Source organism: Marmota marmota, unplaced genomic scaffold (genome assembly GCF_001458135.2).
Source record: "Marmota marmota marmota unplaced genomic scaffold, marMar, whole genome shotgun sequence".
Classification (NCBI taxonomy): Eukaryota; Metazoa; Chordata; class Mammalia; order Rodentia; family Sciuridae; genus Marmota; species Marmota marmota.
This window is the reverse complement of record NW_025999842.1, coordinates 62,127,095-62,136,185: the sequence shown is the minus strand read 5'-3', so window position 1 is coordinate 62,136,185 and position 9,091 is coordinate 62,127,095.

Here is a 9,091-nt window from a genome sequence, read left to right as displayed (position 1 = left end):
GTGCTTGCAGTGCTTTTGACATGTTTGCACCACCACGCTTAGCACACAGGATTATTTATTTGTGAGTTTTTTGTGTGTGGGTTAGTCTGTGAGTCTCAAGGCAGAGATCTTTTCAGATTAATCTTTACTATCATTTTCTAGTACATAATAGGTGCTCAGGTAATGGATATTGATTTAAAGATGGATCTGGCTACAGTCAGATGCTTAATAAAAGAAGTCATATAATCAGTGACTAACTGAATTGAAAATATGAGGATAAACGCAAAAGATGAAACGTATTCTGAACTTTTAAGTAGATGGTAACTAGGAGACAGACGGTGCTACTGATAGAAAAAGGAGGAGCTTCTTTGGAAAATATAATGTTTGATTCTGTTTTCCCTTAGCTATGGATTGACAGTAAGCCACCTCATAAATATTTCTTATCAGAAGTTAGAGAAATTACTTGAATTTCAAATGCAAAGCCAAAGTAATATATATCTATACATAGATATAGACATATAGATATAGATATTAACATTACATTAGTACATCTGTGAATCTAAGAGAGTTTGTAATATTTATGAGATGGATAATTGAATTAAATAGTAATTTCCAACTTCATAAATGCATAGACATCATTTGGAAAGCCTGTGAAAATGTAAATTTTTGGGGGGTTTCCCCACTGAGACTGATTCCAAAGAGTTGAGGAATCTGAATTTTATCAGGCTCCCTAATAAAATTAGGTACATAAGTAGCCTCTACTTTGAAAAGGACTGGCATAATGGGAGAAAGAAAAAGGTTAAAAAGTGAAGTTTGGAGAGTTTTGGAAGGCTGAGAGAAGGCAGCTTCTTGATGAAGGAGAAAGGGATAAACTGCTGCAATTTGTAAATGGATTTGCTACTATCTGCAAAAAAATCAGAAAACATTGAAATTAGAATTTACCAGTTACTTTATCTGTCTTCAAAATGACTTCTGACTCATGGTTTGAATTTTAAAATGTCTTCATGTCACAGACTTCATAAACAGCTTACTAACGGGACTGAGAGGCTATCTGGGAACTCACGTCACTTTTCAACCTGTTGTCTGTTAGAAATCTACTGCTTTAAGTAGCACTCTATTTTCTTCCACTTACCAAATGCTTTTGACCTAATAAAATAAATTATATTTTCAGATTTGGAACTCTTTTGTTAAGCAAATTATGTAAAATGGCTTTTTACAAATTATATAAAAAGGCTTTACACTGTTTTTTATTATATAAAAATCCCTTTGGTGATGACTCATCCTGACATGCAAAACTCAAAGAATTTATAATTTACTGCAGAAATTACTATTGAAAAGTTTGACTTTAGCGTTGAGTCTTAAAAATGAATGAAGCCTTCTCAATATTTTCTGTGAGCAATCTAAATTCCACTTTTACTTTAGCCATATCTAGTTCTGTAAAGGAAACAGTACAGCTGAAATTTTAATGATAACGTAGTAATACCTATTAAATTATTTATTTAATGGAATGAATTATAAATTAAATAACACATATTATCCAGAAATACGCTAAAGTTGCCAATGACTTCATTACTATAAATGGTATTAAGCATGAAAACTATGATAGCCTGCTACATGTGGAAATAAATGAAGATCAAGAAATGAGGGTGCTGGGGATATGGCTCAAGTAGTAGTGCACTCGCCTGGCATGCGTGAGGCACTGGGTTCGATCCTCAGCACCACGTAAAAATAAGATAAAGTTAAAAAAAAAAAGAAATGAGAACAACAAAGGGCTATATATTCAGAGTTTAAGTCAACTATCATCAATCATGTTTTGACAGAGACTCAAAGGCAGGTAGAAGAGTAGAAATGTTTTATAGCAAAAACAAAAAACAAAAAACAAAAAACAAAAAAACCCTGTTTTGGAGACTGTGGCATTGGGAAGCTACATTGTCAGAGGATTAACTAAAGCTGGGCCTTCATGTAGTTACCTAGGAATTCACACTTGGCTTGCTCTGGTTGGTGCTAAGTTGAAAGCCTGGACAAAAATTAATGATTCTGCCAGTTATTAATCAAGTTCTAGTCATTTGGGGCTAGTTGTTACAGAGGTTAGCTATTTAGCTAATTAGGTTAGCTATCAGAGCTAGATAGTTGCTAGAGATAGTGGTTTTAGTTCCTACAAATCTGACCTATAGACTACAGTACAGCATTCTGGGTTGGTTACTACAGAGTATGAGTTGGTTTCTTTCCTCTGCTGGTTGCTTTAGATTGTGTTTTGTGAGTCAAAATTCTGTTTTTATATATGGCCTGGTCATTGTCGTTTTTACATTTAGTCTCTCAAACACAATGAAATTTATCAGTTTTAAAGGAAAATCATAAAGCTGGATAGAATTCCAAGACTATAGAACAAAACAAAAGTGAACATAGATACATGTCATTATATTATGTAAAAAGAAGTTAGAAAGAAATAAAAATCGACTTGAAGATTCTGTAGATATTTAACAACTACATAATATCTAGCAAACACTAGATGTGAATGTATATATGTTTACCAAAAGATCTGGAATATCATACAAAAAGATAGCATACAAGAAAGCAATGGGATCATGGAGATATTGACTGAACACTTGTAGTTGATTCCAGCAGCAGCTTTTTGTAGTGGAGCCCACATGTGTGTGAGGGAACAGGAACCTGAAATGGCGAAAGAGGGTGAGTAGGTCCATCTCCCTTGAGAAAGGAATTTTAAGGAGTAGGAAATCTGAATTTTTATTAATGAATTCTTAACTACCCTTTAGATGGCAAAGAAAGAATATTGTCAAGTAGGATGAAAGTTTTTTATTTAATATTCTATTAACTCAATATATAGGTTTAAAGTACTTCCATTTTTGGTACAAGGAGCCCAGATTGCCTCTTGTCCTAGTGTCAAGGGGAGGACTGAATTGATAAGGAACAAAAAGGTGCTGTACAGATTATAACCCGAGTAGAACATATTTTTCATCTCCCTGTCCCCAACCATGTGTCAAAACAGGGCAGTCTATCTAGTCAAAGTGCTGTTAGAGGGTTAAAGCAAAAGCCATCTCCCCCACCCCTACCTGCTATAACACCTTACTTCTGGCTATATGGGGAATATGACATGAGTCTGTGTCAAATAAGGAGGATAAATTATTCCACAAATTAGAGTTCCTTGTTTACTTTAAAATCATTCTGCTCAATTTTTTTGTTTTAATTCTAAATTGAATTGAAACTTTTAGAGAATTAGGAGAAAGGGATTTTCACCATCCAATTGTGTTTCACTTTTCTTTATTGGAAACAATTTTCATACTTACTGAAAATTTGCAAGTACCATACAAAGAACTTTTCTTCCTTCTCTGACTCATTTGAAAGTAAGTTGCCCATATGACATCTTTAGTTTATATCCCACCCAAACAAGGACATTTTTCTATATAGTCAGAATACAACATTTAAATTTGGGAAATTAATATTACTATCCTTTAATCATGAGATCCTAGTTAGATTGTGTCAATTGTCCCATTAAAAAACACAAGAGACCATGTATGATTTGACTTCCATCAATCTCTCTATTCTCATCTTTAATTATCCTCCTGGCTTAGTAAGCTTCTTCCACTGCTATACTATGGGGGCATGGAATTAATTTGCTCTGAGGCCTTTGCATATGATATTTCTTCTGTCTAGAACACTCCTCCTCTAAGACTTCACCAGCACAACCCATTCTTCTTCCAAACCACGTCAGGGAAGCCTTCCTTAACTTCCCTAACCTATGTTAAACCCCGCTCTCTCTAACAGTGTCTTATTTCACTCGTCATTATATTTCTTCAGCCTAACATAGTGTCTAGTGCAGAGTAGATGCATAGTAAAAATGTATTAAAAGAAATAAAAGCGTGAAAAATGTCATTTTCTGTACAAGTATTTATGCAAATGAAAATAGTATCTTGATTGAGTTTTCAATGGTCAAATCACAGAGACAAAAGTCAAATCCTAGAGACAAAAGTTTTGGACTTCTTAGAGGAAAAGATAATGAGAGAATGTGTTAGGAAAAAACCTGATTTAATATTGGGATCTATATTAAAAGTAATTGTTCATTTGGACAAAGAAGTATGCCTATAAGTCTCACTTTATGTATCGGAGGTGAGACTACATATTATATTGCATGCTATTAGGATTTATTTCAAAGAAATTCAAGATGTGACTTGTAATGAGTGCAGGTTCCTATAACATGACACTGAGAGGTATTTTATTCTACCTTTCTTTTCACATCCAAAATTATTTCAGAGGCACCTTTCTTATGCAATATACATGTTACTATGATTATAATAAAAGTTATTTGGGATATTTAAAAATATGATATCAATTATAGTAAGTGCTATAAACTAAATTGTTGAGAAAAATACAATAGAAACACTACCAAATTGTTTTGAAAACTAAACTTGATTTGAAAAAAATTACATTGTTCTTTCCATAAAAATTCAATATATATAATGAAAAATATTAAATAATTGTCTTTCATAAAATGTTTTCTTAAAATTACTATGAGTCTTTCAAAAGTTTGGGGACATTTCATTGAGCTAAAGCCATTGAAATAAGAAACTACAAATACTAACCGAATATAGCTAATAGAAAAAGAATTTGATTTATTCTACTTTTGAGGAGAAAATAGAAGTAATCTTTCATTTTTATTGTGTTTCTCGTCATTGTGTATATAGTAAGGGCATCTTCATCTCTGACATAAAGTCATATATAAGCACACATTAAATTAGTAATTGAAATATCAAATAATCCTTTTACAAAATATAAAACCCACAAGAATGGATCTGTTGATCGGTTTTATATGAAGTACTTTTCTCCAATAATTTGAAATAAGTTACCAAGGCAGAAAAGAACAATGTCTTTCTCACTCTACTTCTAAAGATAAAAGAGGTGAGTCATTAGGTTCTACTGTATTTTATAATCATCATAATATACACAAAACTATTAGTGACTCATACACAATTCTTTTTCTGAACTAAGTGTGCTTGTTCACATGGGCTAACCCTTGTAATCAACTTCTAAAATTAAAATGTATGTAATCATTCCTTATACAAATATGCTTTGAGAAATAATAAGCTTCTCTAATTTCCCCCCAGTAACAAATTGAATGTATTTAGTACAGTGCACATGTTCTGGAGTGTAATGTGAGACACATACACAAATTTGAATTTTTTAAGAAATAAATATTTTTATTTTTTATTTATTTATTTTTTTTAAGAGAGAGAGAGAGAGAAAGAGAGAATTTTTTAAATATTTTTTTTCAGTTTTCGGTGGACACAACATTTATTTTATTTTTATGTGGTGCTGAGGATCGAACCCAGTGCCGTGCGCATGCCAGGCGAGCGCATTACCGCTTGAGCCACATCCCCAGCCCAAGGAAATAAATATTTTTAAATGAGAGTCACTTATTTATTTTTGTTTACTTACAGATTAAGTTAATTTTAATAATGTATTTTATTTAATCCATTACATCTAAAATAATATCATTTCAACATATAATTAATGTAAAAATTTTTCATGAGTTATTTTATATTCTTTTTTAATATTGAATCCTTCAAATTGGGTGTGTATTCATACATATCTGTTTGGGTTAGCCACATTTGATGTGCTCAATAACCATATATGAATTGTGCCTACCATGTTCTGCAATGCAGGGGTATAGTTTGTACAAAAAGGAGAAAAAATAAGGAAGGAAACAAGGAAGGAAGGAAGAAAGAAAGAAGAAATCAAGAAATTGGGAATGATCCTTCAAAATAAAAATAGTTTTTCAAAGATGAAAAGTAGCATTAATTGTATAATTCAAGGATCTGAACTATATCTCGGTTTTCTACTAGTGTCTTGTGCTAAAAAGAATATGAAACACTTAAAAGGGCAGGGATATTTTTTATATACCTGGTTAACTATCAGAGCCTAAAACAATGCATATATTAGACATACAGGTATACTTGTTGAATATGTGAATAAGTGAATTGATGGAAGTATTATATCTTTAATATGTTTATTTTATACATCAAGAAAGCCCAGATAGTCACCTATTAGCAAGAGATTAGGTAGAATATTGAGGATTTCTACTTCAGGGATAGGAATAAAATTTATGGTTGGTACCTTGCTTAATCAGTCTTTGTGAAATTCATTTATAGAGGCTGGAAAGTATCTATGTGTCATGCATTTAGAGAGCAATTTTTCAAACAGGAAGCCTTCAAAATTTCATCATTTCATCTATTTTTAGGTGCTCATAGCCAAGTCCCATAACTAAATAACTTGGTAAATCCTTTATAATGAAATTTTGCATTGAAAGAGTGACTTTTAAAAACTGCAATGATACCTCCAGTTCATATGCTACTTTTATTATTTCCTTCTCTGACTTTTATCCGAATATATTACTTTTATAAGGGTGGATATTTAAATTCTGAGAAGGATTGAGTTTCTCAAGGTGAAATCAAATCCATACTTTATATCTCAAAGAATAAAATTTCTTGGGTTTCAAGAACAACTGAAGTATGTATTTCATATTTGAAGAAAGATAATTGGTGTTCTCACCTGTTTTGTTTCAAACTAACCAGACATGTGTTATAAAAATAATTTTGCTGAGAGTAACCTGAAGACAACTTTTTAAAAAAATTTTCTGTTGTTTGGAGTACTGGGGATTGAACCCAGACCTTGTGCATAGATAAGCACTATACCACTAAGCTACATCCCTAGTCCCTGAGACATCTTTTAAAATAAGTTATTTTTTCCTTTCTGATGTGAATTCATAATACATTTACAGAAGACTATAAAAAAGAAAGTAACCATTGCTCATAATCTCAGTTTTCAGAGACACTTTAAGAGTGCCTTTCTGAAAAATATTTAAGAATATGGAGGAACTTTGATAGAGCAAAGGTGGGGAAGGAACGGGGAGGGGTCATGGAGGCAGGAAAGATGGTAGAGTGAGATGGACATTGTTACCCTAGGTACATGTATGACTGACTGCACATATGGTGCAATGCTACATCCTGTACAACCAGAGAAATGAAAAGTTGTGCTGCAATTGAGTACAATGAACCAAAATGCATTCTGCTGTCATATATACCTAATTAAAATAAATAAATTAATTAATTGAAAAAGAATATAGATGTTAATTTTATAAAAATTGACATTATACATATGATTATATGTCATCACATAAGAATTTCATTTAAAAATATTCTTTGAGACTATGTATTTAATAATTGTATATGATCCCTAAGAAGTTTAATATGTACAATGAACTGAAAACATGTCATTCACAGCATTCCATTTTGTATGGAAGAAAACATTGACAATTACTGATAAAAAGTATACTTCTACAGTTTTTCCTCCTTCTCCCAATCCTAAGAGGCTTTGAGTATTGTTGGTAGAAAGGTTTCAATGGTATTGCTAAGTAAATCTGAATGAGAGGGGAGAATGTATTTTGTTGTTCCCTCCTGAAAGGAAGGAGGTTTGGAAGATATGAGAAGGCCAGTAAAATGGCAGAACATAGGGTGGTGTGGATTTCTATTTCTTCATTCATTTTTCTATCAATTAATTCTGATGATTAAGATAATCAGTAGATTTCTAGCAAACTCAGAAGTGTTTATGGTAGTGTATTATTTTTATAAAAACTGGTGATAATGCTTGGCCCTGAGAGTTCCTGTTTAAGTTGACTCAGAGTGAGATAAACACAGCATGAGTAGATACCTGGGCTAGACACAAAAGGTTATGAGAAGGTAAGCACTTGGAATTTAAAAATAACATGAGCAGGTTTTGGGCTAACTACCAGCCATAATAGTCATGATTCTTATTTTTGATCTTGTGTATTTCTCTTTGGAATGGACATATCTGCAAGGAATGAGTTTCAAGATCCTTAGTGGATGCTCACATTGGATGGTACTTAACCTTAAATACTAATTTTTTCCCTATTGATTCATAACTATGATGAAGCTTAATTTATAAGTTAGACACAATAATAGATTAGCAACCATAATGAAAATAAAACAGAACATTTATGGCAATGTACACTAATAAAATTACCATTATATTTACTCCTGAAATTTGGGGCCATTATTAAGTAAAATAAGGGTCACTTGAATACAAGCATGGAGATACCATCAAATCAGTTGATCTGGCTATTGGGTATATAGTGCATACAGGGTGGATACACTGAACAAAAGGATAATTCACATTCCAGGTGAGATAGAGCAGGGTAGGGTGAGATTTCATCATGTTGCTCATAATGGAATACAACTGAAAACATCTTGAAATTTTCAGAATTTTCCATTTAATATTCTCAGATCAAGTTTCTATTATCGTTAGAAGATGGCGGCGAGGGGAGTACATTGCCCCCGTGTGCTGCTTCACTGTGTGGGAGTATGACAAGTCAGGACGGCTAAAGGCTATCTTGTTAGGAATTTCCAGGAATAGTGGGGTGCTCCGGAACCTGGAGGAAGGATTTCCATCGCACGAGGATCGGCTACGGGGACTCAAACGCGAGAGGTTTGTCGCACGGAGGGTAACACTGCTTATTCAGCAAATCGCCCCGCGGCTAGAGTCTGCAGCGCGCGCTGGGAAAAGAGGAGATAGCGACGCAGGGATACAGCGCTGCAGTTTCTGCCAGCTGTGCAAGCACCGTACTCAGGGCTGAATTCTGGGTTCGAGACGGGGGAAGGAAGCGGTCCATCTCGGTTCTCCACACCGGTCAGACCACAGAGGAGGCCAGCAGCCACCATGTTGGAAAGCTGACGTCACCATCCCTGTTTTTGACTGACCACAGCTCATTCAGCCATAGAACAGGTAATTTCAGGCTGCCATTCGCCTGCGGCTTGCAGACAGATTGCTAGGGTTCAGTGCCTGGGGGCTTCTTAGAACCTGATCTTATCGGAGCGAACACCGAGCGCGGGGTGGCCGAGTTCCGGCTCCCGGAACCGCCCTGGCCCAGGGCTGGGGAGCCTGCGGAGGCTGCTTCTTGGACCCTGCTCCTATCAGAGCATACACCAAGCACTAAGCGGCCGAATTCCGGCTCCCGGAACTGAGCCCGTGGGGACTGCTTCTTGGAGCCTACTCTTATCGGAGCTTACACCGAGCACGGAGC